Genomic DNA, 16,892 nt, shown 5'->3' on the forward strand with positions numbered 1-16,892 from the left:
CACTCTCCGGCAGCCCCGCGCTGATTGGTCCCTGCTCGTTCATGTGATACCGGACTGACGTCAATGGGGAGGCGAGCGGATGAGCCGTGTGTCTTTTGCGCTTGACTGTCTGCCGAGGGCGCACGCTCACCCCACCCCCTACCCCTCCTTCTCCACCTCACCGCACCTCCTCCTCCTCCTCCTTCTCCCCCCCTCCGAAAAAAAAAAATAAAACATGGAGAAGGGGGCAGAGACTTCAGTGAATCCACCTCTCTTTTGTCCCACTTTTCACTGGAAATGATGCAGCTAGTCGACATCCACATAATATTCCAGAGAAAGAGCGCAGAGGAGATGATTAGTGACATGATGAGGCATCCACATGTGTGACGTGTTGAAGTCTATGGTTGAAGTAGGTTGAGTAGAAGAAGGAGGATGTGATGTCACTCAGGTAGATTAACTAACCTGAAGGGCTGATGAATTCAAAATTTGAATCTAATAACAAAACAGTACGCTTTATAATAAATCTTATGCTTCTGATGGGTAAGTTTCACATCCACAAGATTAAGTTTTTGTGATTAAGTGTTTTTATAATAGAATTGAACTTTTATATAGAGACTTTAGAGTTGATGTCAAATAAGAAATGTGAACGTACTCTGCTACACTTTAAAAACTTATTTTCAGAAACCCTAGAATAGTATAAAAGTAAGCACCTTATACCCTATGTGCCTTATTATAATATTATTTTATTTTTATGTATATATTTTAATCTACAGTTACTGTAACTGACATTTTTCTTTGTATGTCTTGTTTATATCCCGAATGTCTTTATTTCTCTCGTTGTTAATAAAGATCTGGGGGGAAAAGAAGGGCTGATGAATATTGTGATTAATCTCATGATCCTGCTTGGTAAATCTCATACAAACAATTGTAAGTTGATTTATCATGTTTAAAAGTTTTTTTACTTGATATGATTACGTTAATATGATAAGATAAAATAGAACTGTATTAATCCCAAAGGAAATTCTTGTTCCAGATTGCTCCAAATTACAGAAACAACCACAAAATAGGATAATATAAGAGAAACAATGAACAAAATAGGTAACAATAACAATATATTATATAAATATGACTATAAATATAACAATATAAAATAAAAAATAAAGTGTCAAAGGAGTAATGTAGTCTCTGGAACATAAACAAGAACTAAACTTTATTATAACTGATAATCTGGTGATCTGTCTAGCAGATAATGTTAATTTGCCCTATTTCTGTATTTTTTAGTCTGTCATGTGGTTCTTTCATGATGTTATAACCCAAAATTAAAGTCACAAAAAGTCTCTGCATATATTTAAATATATTTATTCATTGATGTCCATACTACTACATGCAACAACTTATTTAACCTATTTAATATGCTAAAATATACTTTCTCCAATATGCAATATCTGTAAAATGCAAAGTACTTTCAGGAAAACAAACAAACACAAAAAATATATATTAATAATCAATTCCAAATAGCAGAAAAGTATGTATAGAGTGTTTGTATATGTCTTTTTTATATCTATTTGTCTGTATCTTAAGTTGTTGTGACGACTAAATTTCCCCACTGCAGGACAAATAAAGTCATATCTTATCTTATCTTATCTTATCTTATCTTATCTTATCTTATCTTAAAAAAAACAATTGCTGACCTATAATTTAGGATATGTATCATATGTTATTAGTATTAGATGACAGGCTATAGAACAATGCATTTCTTGGAAGAAAAATAATAATTAAGAGATTACTGAAGTCATTTATTCCTTATGATTACCACTGATTGGTGGCCTTTATTTTCTTTACACCTAGTCCTTTAGTTAGTCCTGGACATCAAGATATGTGTATTTAACTTGATTTTTAGAATTACTGATGTCAAGTGTTCCCCAAACCCCTCAGTTATACTTTTATCACAGTAATCAACCTGTGTACATTTTCTTTACCCAAGAGAAGGTCTACTTTTTATTGATTTTATATTTGCTTAAATCTGGTTGTAGGTGAAGCCTCAGTCTGACACTCATAACACTCTTCCACATCCAAATAATCCACGGAGACCAGCTGGTAAACTTGAAATGTTTACTCGTAAAAATGCAGAAAAAGTACCAAACAAATAAATGTCGTAAAATTCAAAAGTAGTGGAGAGAGAGAGGTCAGATAACTATATGGCTCCACTCCCCACTTGTCCTGACTGACCACAAATTCACATTACATACAAAACGAGAGTGACACATTAAAGGTGCGGTCTTCCCTAACGATAATGCATCAGTCCACAAATATTGTAAATACCAAAACATGTACATAAAATAAATGTTCTTATTCTTAATCCTAATGAACTGAACAATTATTCTATCAACAAAAAAAAAACACAACTGCATTTAGGCTCCTGCACTGGTTGAATTGAAACATTAAGTCTAACCATACTGGAATCAGTTTATGAAAGACTTGCTATATTTAATTTTTAATTGTAGAATCTAAACTCCACCGTGGTAGCTGAAAGCCACACATTCACAATAAAATTCAGGTACTGGCCAGCAATCTCGGCTGACCTAAGCCCCATAGGAGTCTATGGGCTGTTGTCAAGAGGAAGGTGAGAGACACAGATGACCTGAAGGACGATATCAGTGCAACATGGGCTTCCATTATAATCACCACCATGCCATACCCTGCCGTATTAATGCAGTATTTCATACAAAAGGAGCCCAAACAAAGTATTGAATGCATAGAAATGAAGATACTTTTCAGAAGCCTGACATTTGTGTCTAAAATATCCTTTTTTTAATTGATCTTATGTAATATTCTAATTTTCTGAGACACTGAGTTTTGTGTTTTCATCATCTCTAAGCCATAATCATCAAAATTACAAAAAATACAGGCTTAAAATATTTCACCCTATGTGTAATGTATCTATATAATATACAAGTTTCACTTTCTGAAATAATGGACAAAAAATGTCCTGTAAGTCCAATTATTTCATTTTATTCTCTTTGTCTAAAATTTGCTTTCTATTCTCTCTGAACACATGTTTAGTGGGATTTCAGAGGATTTCTTTCAACCATTTCCTCTAGTACCAACATTTGGACAACAGTATGGTATTTGTTTGGTTAATATTTTCATATTGTATTGTGTAATGAGAATTACAGCCTGTGGGAACCATAAGCTGGCTTTGGGCCATCAGTCTTACCAGCCTCGATGAGAAATTCCACAAAATCAAGTTTAGACTCAGGTAGGATGAGTTATGATAGAGAGAGAATCACACCTAGCCACACCTTGGAAGTGATTTATCATCTTTGTCATGGACACTTCAGCAGCGGATGTTAAACAATAAAAGGCCCTGAAGTCATGCCTTAAAGAGCCATTTCAACACTGACACTCAGTAGTTTATAAATCACTCACTGATCATGTCCCTACCAACTCAAAAATACTTTCTGGCTATAAGAAGTTGTGTTCTTTGTTATCCTATCACTATTAATGTAAGTGTTAATGTATTCCCAGGTTGTTGCTGTAACCCCCTGGAGTCACTGAAAGCATAACTACTTCTTCATTACATCACAACGTAAAAATGAAACAACACCAAACCCAGCTTTACTTGGAACTCCATGCCAGTTTCTGTTTGATGATGATTGGCCAAGTAAGGTTCAGAGATAAGGTCAAATACAGTCATGGAAAAATGTTTTAAACCGGCCTTGTTTTCTTCAATTTCTTGTTAATTTTAATGCCTGGTACAACTGTATATAAAATAAATGTATATGTATAATTGTATAAATGTATATTTGTTTGGCCCAATATAATGATAACACAAAAGTAGCTCATAAGAGTTTAATTTAAGAGCTGATATCTAGCCAATTTCCATGGTTTTCTTGATAATGATTTTGGTTATCAGGAAAACCATGGAAAATGTCTAGATATCAGCTCTTAAATTAAACTCTAATGAGCTACTTTTGTGTTATCATTATATTTGTACCTTTAGTTGTACCAGGCATTAAAATTAACAAGAAATTGAAGAATACAATGGTCTAATTTTTTTCCATGACTGTATAGGTATTATAAAAAATATAACTAAACATAATGCTCGTTTTACCTCTTATATGTTATATTTACAACCTGTGTTCACATTTGCAACAATTCATAAAAATTCTTCATCAAGACAAAAAAAAAAGATATATAATACAGGTGAGATTTGAGTTGAAATAATGATACCAACATGGCATTTTATGTAATTTTATACATCTACTCCACTACATTTAGCTGACAGCTTGAGTTACTTTACAGGTCGAGATTTAACATAAAAAAACATGATCTAACGGTATATTCAGGAGTTCAAATGAACCCTATCTTTACAAACTTAAAACGCTGCTTACATAAATGTATCAATTATAATAATCCAATAATATGTTTGGAATATATAAAATAATCTGAGTGGGTCCAACGAATACTTTTACTTTTGATACTTTAAGTACATTTTGATGCTGATTCTTTTGTCCTTTTACTTCAGTAAGTTTTGAATGCAGGAGTTTTACTTGGAGTGGAGTAATTTCACACTGTGGTATTAGTACTTTTACTTAAGTAAGGGATCTGAATACTTTTTCCACCACTGGTTATTACAGACTGACTCACCCATGGATGGAGCGAATATGTGTCTGTGAGTTGAAATGTGTCTAAATGAGTAAAAAATGTGAGTTCTGTAGGACTACATGGTGCTAGTTACACAATTTCAGCAACAACTGAACCAAGTTATCACCAATACTAGCATTAGAAATTCTCCAGCGAACATTTTCATATGAGTAACATTTAGTCTGTACACAACTTAAGGTTGGAATTAGAAGGTTCTGGTTTCACTTTGGCTCCACATTCCAATTGGTATCATGTTTAAAGCTTCAAAGCCATAGCTTAATTAAACTGCACTTGCTACCTACCGAGCTGACTTACTCGCTAGGCCGGTTTGCGAGCCAGGATTATTACTCAGCATCAAAGTGAATTCACATATTTCCCACTGGTTGGCCAGCAAAAGGCAAAAAGGGCACTGGAAAAAGCATTATATGAATACAGAAGTGGTGGGAAGTAACTAAGTACATTTTTTCTCAAGTACTGTACCTAAGTAAAATGTTGAGGAACTTGTACTTTACTTGAGTATTTCCATTTTATGTAACTTTTCACTTCTACTTCACATTTAGAAGACACACTAGTACACTACATATTTAGGCAAATATTGTACTCTTTACTCTTTACTACATTTAGCTGACAGCTTTAGTTACAGATCGAGATTCAACATAAAATATATGATCAATTTAAAGTGATTAGACATTTTAAAATTAAATTGTATGACAGTATATTAAGTGAATAAATAAGCCGTGTCTTTACAAAATTAAAACACTGCCTACATAAAAGCATCAATACAAATAATATTATAATATATTTAGAATATATATAACATTCTGAGTGGGTCCATTCTGCATAATGAGTACTTTTACTTTTGATACTTTAAGTACATTTTGATCCTGATACTTTTGTACTTTTTACTTCAGTAAGTTTTGAATGCAGCACTTTTACTTGTAGTGGATTCATTTTAATTAATCAATTTTAATTTCACAGTGTGGTATTAATACTTTTACTTAAGTAAGGATTCTGAATATTTTTTCCACCACTGAAATACAGTCTATTTGCCATCTATGAAAAACGAACCATATAGGTTTAACAAAGGAAGTCCTAATAAATTTGTTCAAATTGAATTTATTTATCTTTTTTTTTTCACAGCAGACAATATTAGGATTGCTTTAGTCCTGATTCCGATTAAGCCACGACCCTGAAACTAAAGCAGCTAAATGGAATTCAGCTATAATACATTTTATTATTCACATCTGTGTTTTTATTACTTTGACAGGTCAAAATGTCTTAAGTGAAAAGGGCTGATGAATGCACCAATAATAACTTCTTCTACAAATGATGATGATTATTATTACAATAACTTGACTTAAATCTCATCCCATGAAACAGGTATTACACAGTAGTCTGTATGTACTCATTAGTAGCATTACAGTCACTTCATTCAAATTAATGAAAATGAATATATTTTGGTATTATTATCAAAACATTTCCGATATCAGCTCATCAGTTTTATCCTGCACATATAATTGAAAATTATATATATTGTGTGTGTATATATATTGTGCCCCACTTTCATTTCATGGGGACTACTTTCTTTTTAAGCAGTGCACACCAAAGTGATATTTGACTTATCAATGGAATATCTAATACACAGATTTAAATGTAAGATGGATGATTTTTTAAAAGATCTGGGCACCCTTCTTAAAATATGCTTGTAAAAGACTCACAGCTATTGTATTAAAAGAGATGACAGATGGCAATGAGGAAAAAAGCTACCTGATGTTTTTGGTTATAAGGCAGGACATTAATTTACTTATAGTAATAATAATAATAATAATAATAATAATAATAATAATAATTATTATTATTATTATTATTATTATTATTATTTTCCTTTAAAAAATAAAATTTTCTCTCAAAATGGAAATTGAGATTATTATAATTTTCTTTTTTATTACTCTTTTTTCTTTCCAGATATGTATTTGCTACATTGGTCATTGCTGTCAATTGTAATGGGACAGAGTATTTTCATTTTATTGTCTATATTACATAATAAGTGGTTGGATATTTGTTTTTTTGTGGCCACAGTGTTATTGTTTGTTGTTTGTGTCTATGTTGGAAAATGTAAAAAGAATATTTAAAAAAAAAAAAAGCTGTACATACCACAAATTAAATATTTCATTCACCTTTATTGTATAGAGGTGGGGCAGTAAACTCATATGGTTATATAAAAATGTTGGAAATAATAACTTACATGCTTGGGATACAAACTGAAAAGTGCACTTCAGGTCGAACATGGCTTATATTCTATACACCCAGGGGATAATATCACTGCCAAATGCGGGTGGAAAAAATCCTGCTTGATGACATCACTGTTTCGATACTCCCACAGGAATGAGCCAGAGGTAGCACGGCTTTAGAAACAGAAGGGACTGTTAGGGCCGAGCAGCAAGGTGCAACAGTCTGTACTGAATGTAAGTGACATGGAACGGAGGCTTCACAGCTTACCGTCCCAAGGGCCCATTCACAACAACAACCTCCTCAGTGTCAGCTGAGGGTTTCCACAAGTTCCGCCGGGACGTCCTGCAGTTCTCCAAAAGCCTCTTTTGATTCCGTTCCGCCCACAATCCCCCATCAGCAGAGTCCTTCCTGCCGCAGCACCACCCAGTCACCCAGGCCCTCAAGAAAATACAAGTTACAACACGCCGCTCAGCCCGCAGGCAGACTAGCTGCTATTGTGTCAACAGTCAATGAAGGCCAAAGGCAAAAGCAATAAATGCAGCATGATGTTAAGTGTCACGGACGGATGTGATGATTTGGCAATAATGGAAATTAATATGTCAAAGCAAGCGTGTGACACCTTAAAATAAATTTTACTTCTGGTTCCACTGGAAGTGCATGACGAGGCAACAGCTTGGGTTCATTATACACTTCCAGTCAGCGGATGGCAGCATGGAATAAACTGGAACACATTTGGAAAGTTTAAAACTGTGAAATGGTCTTTACAGCATTTTTTCTGGCAATGTCACCACAGATACCAGACAGCACAACTTCTGAGGAATACAGAGAACTTCCCCCTGGTGGTGCTGGGCTTAATCATTCCACCATAGTCGAATACCCGGAATGAGGCGGGTCTCCCTCGCTGAAACGCCCCTAATTCGAGTGTGAGCCGTACTTAGCAGCTGTTTGACCGGTCATTTTTTGGCCCTGTCGAAGAGAGGGGCCATTTTTCTCCACTGAAAAAAGCCTTGTTTCTGATTGGATAGAAAGCTAAAGGGGATGTGACGTGCTGAGAGGGGATGTGACGTAATACTCATAATACGCGCCATTTTTAAAAGTCGGCAAAGTAGCGAGTAGTCACAACCAGTGTTGTAGTCAAGACCATCTAAACCGAGACCAAGTCAATACCAAGACTACGGTGTATCGAGAACAAGACAAGACCAAGACCGAGGCAGGGCGAGACAGAGTCAAGAAGACCAGTCCCAGCCATCTCCGTTAGCGTTGCTTTGGAGAATTTACAAGTTGCTGTGATTTTTCTTTTTTTGTGGTTGTGCACAAAAAAAACTTATGGTTCAGGTAACCAAATTTGATTACAGACAAGTTGGCTGACATCTTCTCACGGCCTCTTCTCTTGTCACTCACAGGGACTTTTGAGGGGGGCGTGTGAATAGAGACGGGAAAGGTGACAGCCGTTAACGGTGACAACAATTTCAAATGATACGTGAGTCATAAGTTATTGGTTGTTCTCGAAGCAATACCATTTTCACAAAATCACAGTAATGATATTAACAAGTAAATCTAAAAATGCATATTTGTGGTCTTGACTGGTCTTGATATAAAATGCTGAGTCCGCTTTGTCCCAGACAAGACCGAGTAAAAATGCAGTTGATTCCAAGACGAGACCAAGACCTTCAAAAAGTAGTCTCAAGACCGGTCTGACCGAACACTGATCACAACAATAATTTGTCCAATCATCGCCACCATGTGCATGAACATAGCGACAAGATACAGAGCAAGCCCTGCTCCTTCTGATTGAAAACCATATGTCACCTCGGGAGTCTCGTAAATCCCTCTGGGGCCTTTTTTTGTAATGGGGACATGCCAAGTGATTGGCATTTGAGAGTGCGTGGCCTGAAACTTTTCCTTAATGGAATAGCGACTCATGTAATTTATACATAAAAGTCCTGCACCCAGGCTTTAACTATTTGGGGATATTATATTTGTGCTGGAAATTATTCCATTTATTTATTTATCATTTTCTTTTATAAATAAAGCCTGTTTTAAACCTGTGTGCCATCATGAATTAGTACAAACTGTCTGTTCCATCTCTGAGGATGATGTGGCACTGAATGAAACATGTTGCTCTGATCCTTCGTCATATTCTATGGACAATGGGACATAGTGGCTGAATAGTGAAATTACAACTTCCGGGTCCAAAAAACACTTGTTTCATTGATTTACATTGGGACAGACGTCTCTAAATCAGTGGATAAATGTTTTGGAAAGGTAAAACCCCCGGAAAATGACTCATTTTACAATCAGAATTGAATTTCTAGACGAGCTTCATATATATCATATACAAATTAGTGGAGTACTAAACCAGCTGGGCCCCATAGATGTCGAAGACCCATAGAAGATCCAGGTATTTTTAATGTATGGAAGTTTAACTTTTTTGGCTTGATGCTTCACTAAGAAACCTTTTTGACCAAAGCAGTTCCAGGGCTGGTTCGGAGCCAGTGCCTAATCTTGAACCAGTTTCTCGCTTTTCGACTGCCAAAGAAAGGCTGTCGGCGACGAAAACTGGTTCCAGAGTGGCACCAGCTCTTTGCTGGTCATGGACCACTTACGTCAGGGGCTGGGTGCAGGATTATCGTGACCAACAACACCAACTAAAACATGTATCATTAATTTTATTTTATTAGTTTAACTGCAATGCGATTGATACGGGCTAGTGCAGGGATAGGCAACCTACGGCTCCGGAGCCACATGTGGCTCTTCAGGCCATCTGCAGTGGCTCCCTGTGGCTGTGTCCAAAAAAAATGAAGCAAAAATGACATTTTAATTTTAATTTATCATTGGTGTAAAAGCATTGGCCCAAAGCAATTTGTATTCTTCAAAAGTAAAATGTAAAGCATATATACGGTAATAAACCATTTCTTTTTAACATATTAGTCAACAAAAATGTGCGTCATAGCTTATGAAAATCTTAAAAAGCCTTAACCTGTAAATTTTGCCAACTTCAAGTCTTTTTCAGTTTCCTTAGCTAGGCAAGCTTTCAATTACTAAATCCAAAATCATATTAATAAATGCTCATTATGACCAATTGGTCACGTTGGTAGACTAATTTAGACTTAGTAGTCTATTTTAAATTAATCAACTGCTAACATTAGCCAATATTAGCCACCAGTTAGAGCAAATAAACATCAAGGTCTAGAACCCGTGCATGTAGTAAATTAAGCAAGAGTGGGTTTTATTATTCATACATTTTGAATTGAATGTGTAAGCAGAGTATTGTGTTATATCTTCTTTATAAAGTAAAAACAGTCATGTTTGAGTGGAAAAGCCCCTGAGGCAGATTTTGAGACTATGATGAGCAAAACTACGAGACATGTAGAGACTTAAAGTAAAGTGGAACATTCATCGCGTCACTGTACCTCACAGTGGATTATTATCAACAATCCACAACCAGTGTAATGTTCAGTTATATGCTGTAAAGTATCTGAGTGTAAAACAATAAGCATGTACCAAAATCTAAAGTGCCATGTCAGCATTCCCTCCCCCATCCCATACCAGTCACAGGACCCAGGTCAGGGGGATTCTGGGAGCGGTCACAAGAGCGGCTCACTTTAACTGAATTACCTCCCTGCTGGTCATGCTACATAGTCCTGTTTGCTAATCTCCTGTCTAGACTTCTCCTGACCAACACACACATACAGTATATTCTGCTCATACATGTTAACCTGGTGAGACACATTTTTATGCTCACATTCAAGGAAGTAAGGAAGAATTTGAGCCCTACTAATGGCAGAGCTAAAAGACAGCTCGTAGGTGGGACTCTCCATCTCTGTAGCCATCTCTTTCACAGCAAGATATCTCAACAAGTAATGGTCACATGGTTGCACATTCAATGTATAACGGATAATTATGGCCCTATTTAACCAGAACATCAGATAAAAAAATTTCACATTACCATGAAAAATAGTGGCCGGATTTTCATGAAGTCTGTAGTGGATATTTATGGTCCCCTGTGGATGAACCCTAATCCTGACCTTCCCTCAGTTACCAGCAATACAGCCAAAATTCCCATTGTTCAAAGTAAGTATCAAAATGTAATGGGCAGATTAGATAACAATGAAGTGAGCACATTCATGCTCCTCAAAGGATGAGCCCTTTGCATTCTGGATTATATACCCATGATTGTTCTTGCAGAGCCATCCACAGACTCAATAATCTAGATTTTACTAATTTGATGGACAGACAGACAGACAGACAGGCAGACGGACAGATGGACAGATGGACAGATAGATAGATAGATAGATAGATAGATAGATAGATAGATAGATAGATAGATAGATAGATAGATAGATAGATAGATAGATAGATAGATAGATAGATAGATAGATAGATAGATAGATAGATAGAACTACAGACAGACAGCTTTTAAGTTATATGGACAAAAGAGTACATTTTTGATCCAAAAAATTCTTGACCTTAATTTAAGTGATCCCATGTCAATTACACTAGATTTTTTAAATTGTTTTTTTATTGTTCCAATTTTGTAAGAAGTGTTATTATTGTTAGCCTCCCTGGTATTCACACTGGGAATAGCAAAAACATCTTTCTTCAAACCTAATGCAATTTCTTGACCCTTCACTTTACCCTGTACTTTCAAACAGGTTAACCGAATCTTTTGTATTTATAATGAATATAGAATATTAATGAATCAGGGGAAAAAAAGGTTTTCAGATTTCACTATTTCTTTGTACATCAAATCAAAAATCAAATCAAAATGACTTTTTTTTTTTCATGCATCATGCAGTATGAAAAGGGCAGTTAACCCTTCTCTTATATTGTGGGTCAAATTGACCCATTTAAGGTTTAAAAATTCAGTTAAGTGTTTTTTTTCACAAAAAGAAAAAAAAATAAAAAATGTAAAATAAAAAAATGAAATAAAAAATCTATGTCACGTAAAACTATTGTATTTTATATGTAGGTCTTTCCAGTGAACATAAAAAAAGTTTTAACATGCATTTTTAATGAAAAATGAGTGAATTATCCTCATTGAACCATGATTTTATATGATTCTATTGCACTAAATACTGAATGTAATGGAGTTAATAATGAAACATAAACAATGTTTGTTTGTTTTTTTAGTTTTCGGACACTTTTGGATAATTAATCATGCCCGGCTTATTGCTGTTCTTGAAAAAACAATCATAACAGGAGGATTAATTAAAGTTGGGTGAATTAATAATTAAAATTAAAGGTTAGTTAAAGATTATATTTGAGTTGAATCTTGCTCTAAGAATAATTATCTGTATTTGTGTTTTGGTTGCATCCAAAAAACAAAAAAAAGAAACAAAAACGAGGGAAGACATGTGGATGACCACGTTGGCTTTTTTAATTCCTTTGACGTAAATGAATGACACTCATGGGTTTCATCTTACAAAACTTCCTCATGCATCAGTAACAAAAGTACAAACTGAAACAAACGTTTCACTCCCCATCTTTCACAACACAACTTTGGTTAAAGACAGACTTTCAGTTTAGACTGCTATTATTTTCCCTTATGGTGCGCCCATGTGTATCACAACACAGGCAGTCATAAGGTGTCAGCATGTGAGAACTAGTGTTTAGGATACAGAGCAGCTTAATGTAGTATTTACTGTAAATGATTAGACACTATGGAATGTTACATGTCTCTGCAAAAATAAGGAAGCGCACTCTTCACAGTCAGACTGGTCCTCCTGCTCTGTCTTGTTCTGAGCGTGATGATGAGCTGGTGCGTCATCTCAGTGTGAGCGTACTGTCTACAAACTGAAGATTTGAACTGGCGGCTGATTCAGTGGCAATACTGAACTTTTCATGAATTTTACATAGTATTAAAAAAAAAAAAGGTTATCATTTTGTTTGTCATAATTCATAATAAAAGTCTGTTTTCATGCTGTATTGATCACACTACTAATTCCAACTAACCACTTAAATTTACATTTAGTCATTTAGCAGACACTTTTATCCAAAGCGACTTACAGGAAAAAAGGGGAACAATCAAGGTATCACTTAAAAAACTTAAATGTAGTTGTTGCCTAATGGTAGTCCATATATTAACCCTCCTGTTACTTTGTGGGTCAAATTGACCCATTTCAGTGTAAGTTTAAAATAAAAATAAAAAATAAAAAAGTTAAAAGTATTTTTGCATAAAAAATAAAAAAATAAAAATTAAATGTAAAAAAAAATCAATGTCATGTAAAACCATTTATATGTAGGTCTTTACAATGTACATAAAAGTTTTAAAATGCATTTTCTTAATGAAAAACAAGTGAATTATCCTCATTGAACCATGATTTGTGAGAGGTAAAGAACATCATTGCACTAAATACTAGTTGAAATGGTTAGTTATGGAGTTAATAATGACTTATAAACAATGTTTATTGGGTTATTTAGTTTCTGACACTTTTGGATAATTAAACATGCCTCTGGTCAAACTGACCAATGAACACTATTGCTGTTCCTGAGAAACGAACATAACAGGAGGGTTAAAAGACCAGCAGTCTTTTGCACCAGCTGTGTTTGAAGCAAATGTTTAACACAGTTTGGGAGTTAAACTAGTAAAATTGGTTACAAGTTTCAGTAGTTACAATGAAGAGATAACTTCAAATGTACACATAGAGAAAAGTGGTCTAATGATAGAAGGACAAGAGGAAAACCTTCTTTGACATTCATACAGAGAGCACATCTCCTGCAACAGACTTTGGATTTATGATGTAACTGACACACAAGCTTGCCATTGTTCTATACAGCTACCGTTATTTGAAATTATTTTTAAAATGCCATGATTTTAGGCTGGATTCCAATTTGTATATGACCAAAATGGTCTATTCCACTATCGGTCATTTCATAGCTCAATAATGATATAGTCATGGAAAAAATCTTTACACCATTTTTTTCTTCAATTTATTGGTCAATTTAATGCTTTGTACAACTAAAGGTACATTTGTTTAGGCAAATACAATGAAATCAACAAAAATACCTCAAAATAGTTTCATTTAAGAGCTGATATCTAGCCACTTTCCATGGTTTTCTTGATAATAACCAAAATCATTATCAAGAAAACCATACAAAATGGCTAGATATCAGCTCTTAAATTAAACTCTAATGAGCTATTTTTGTTATCATTATATTTGTCCAAATAAATGTACCTTTAGTTGTACCAGCCATTAAAATGAACAAGAAACTGAATAAAACAAGGGTGGTCTAATCATTTTTTCCATGACTGTATACATATCCCACTATAGCATGTTTGTGGTAATTCAATAAATAGTCTGTATGAAATAAGCAGATGGTAAAGCCTATTTTTGTAAGTCTTTTCTCATTAAATTTACAACTTTAGCACAAAATAAACACAAGTTTCAAGTGAAATTACAGAGCAAAAGAATAAATATTTTCTTTACAGTTATACAATGACTATGTTTATATGCAAGCACACAAATATAGAGAAATGACATTAAGACAATAGTTAGATTTAATTACACTGGGGAATCCACATAAGCAGGATACTTGGGTGTAGGCACGCAGGAGTTGAACAATAAAGCTGAATGAATGAAAAAACCCTTGACACTGCTGTTGGAAAACACTACTCACAATTTATTTGAACCGACATTTGGGTTCCTGGAAGGTTGCCAGTTGGAGTGCAGTTTGTTAAATACATTTAACTGAGTGTTAATGCAACGTGTGATGTAAAAACAAAACAAAAACTACAATCTTCAAATGATATTCCCTTACAAATATTTCACATCCGATTTTCTGAGACATTGAAGTTAGTATGCGCTTGTTATTATCAATTTAGAGGAAGTAATTATGCGTCACGATATATTATTTCATCACAATATGCTTCCACTGAAAGACGGACAATTACCATATTGAATTGAAGCCAAGCCTTACCTAACAGGAACATTTTTACATTCAAAGACTCCTTTGTAATGGACTCCATGAGCTCCATTGAGTGTCTACTTTCTATGTGCTGCTCATGAGCTGAGAACAGACAGCAGCAGCTGTAACTCACTTAGAACAAATGGGGTCAAGGGATGCCAAAACTGTACTGACTGGAAAGCCAGGTCAGAGGTCGTGAAGGCAGCAACACATCAAGCAACTCAAGAGTGTCACTCGCAGCAATGTCTATTTCTGAACAGGCTCAGCCCAGACAGCTTGGTCAACAATAAAAACAGACGATCAAGAAAGCACTTGTGCACCATCGTGTAAACATTCAGTTAGTGTGTGGAATACACTTCCAAAATGTAAACATGTGAAAGCCATCTGCCCGGGAGTGTGTCAGTGAAGGAGATGATGCTGATTATATGACTTCAACAAGTTACGCAGTGTATTTGTACAACTCTGTGACTGGTGGATTTTAAAGAAAATCCACCCTCAGATCCTCATCTACAGTCATGGAAAAAACTATTTGACCTTTTTTTTCCAATTTTTTGTTCATTTTAATGCCTGGTACAACTAAAGGTACATTTGTTTGGACAAATATAATGATAACAAAAATAGCTCAAAAGAGATATCTAGCCATTTTCCATGGTTTTCTTGATAATAACCAAAATCATCAGCTCTTAAATTAAACTCTTATGAGCTATTTTTATTCATTATATTTGTCCAAACAAATGTACCTTTAGTTGTACCAGGCATTAAAATGAACAAGAAATTGAAGAAAAAGGGTGGTCTAATATTTTTTTCCATGACTGTATTCTATTCTATTCTTTTCTATTCTATGCAGTGAATTTTGTGTTTTCCCTTTTGATGTTTCCATTCATCAACCTTTATCATCTAATACTTTAGTGACTTCCTACATGACTTATTTACTGCATAGCTGGGGTTTTAATATGTGCAGAAAGTCTCAGCAGAGGTTTCCTGTGACAACCATGCCACTAAAGATCCCTACACACTGTGTAATTTGGACCTATCCAGGACAAAAACTGACAATTGTGAGAGATATGTGGAGAAGCATTGTTATTTACAGCTTTGGCGACCAAAGACAGACAACAAGTACTCCAAATAAAACAACAATAGACATACTATGATTTCTATCTATCAGTAGTAGCAACATTATTTGTCTGTGCCTTTTTTAAACTCTTTTCTAATTGAATGATGTGCAAGATTGGTTTGGGTTAAAATGTCTATTTTGATATTTTCATTGTTACAACAGTAACTCCTTCCTTGGTTAATGTTGTGGTATGGCTAAAAGAAACTTTGTTGACCCATCCACCCACATGATCTTCCCTCCCTTTCTGGACTTTATAGCTCTATAAAACCTTATTTAACTTCCTCCTTTGCTTTCAAAGGACAACAGACATAATGCCTTGTGCCACTAGAGGGCTGAAGGCATTTTGATGTAAATACATTTTTTTTGGCATTTGCGGAAAAATCAGTTTTTTCTTCAGGAGTCAGTTCTGCATTTCAATTCTGACTAAGAAGTGACTGCTTCTATGACCAATGTCTATAATCTGTCCAATCAGAGTACAGCATGATGCAACACAGAATGCATTGGCTAATGCGGATTTGTCAGACACTTTTTAAAATAAAGCTGAAACTTTTCTTCTACATTTCTTTGTTTTGCATAATTTAAAAACTACAAAGCAAAAGCAATGGATGATGGGATGAATACATTTTACTGTTCCCATATATTTTCCCTATTTACATTACTTGAAGTACTAAAATTTGCAAAGTTTGATAGATTCCAAGTTGATACTGTATAGTCCGACACTGATTGCGACCAAGATTTGATTCGAGCCAACTTGCACAGTGTGACATGCAGTGAACCCATAAAACCATTGTCATTATGCAATAGACCCAACTGCTCTCTGAAATCTCCCCTTTCAACCTTTAACCTCCACTGCAGCTGATGCAATTATCAGGACAAAAGATTATGTTGTCTGTAGCCCCTTTCATAGTGCGGTTCCACAAATGTCCCGCAATATTGTCAGAAAGATCTCTGCCGGTTTTTCATCTTAGGGCGTTCATAGTGATCCCGCGAAGGTGTGATATTTGTTCCCATT

Source organism: Centropristis striata, chromosome 6 (genome assembly GCF_030273125.1).
Source record: "Centropristis striata isolate RG_2023a ecotype Rhode Island chromosome 6, C.striata_1.0, whole genome shotgun sequence".
NCBI classification, from domain to species: Eukaryota; Metazoa; Chordata; class Actinopteri; order Perciformes; family Serranidae; genus Centropristis; species Centropristis striata.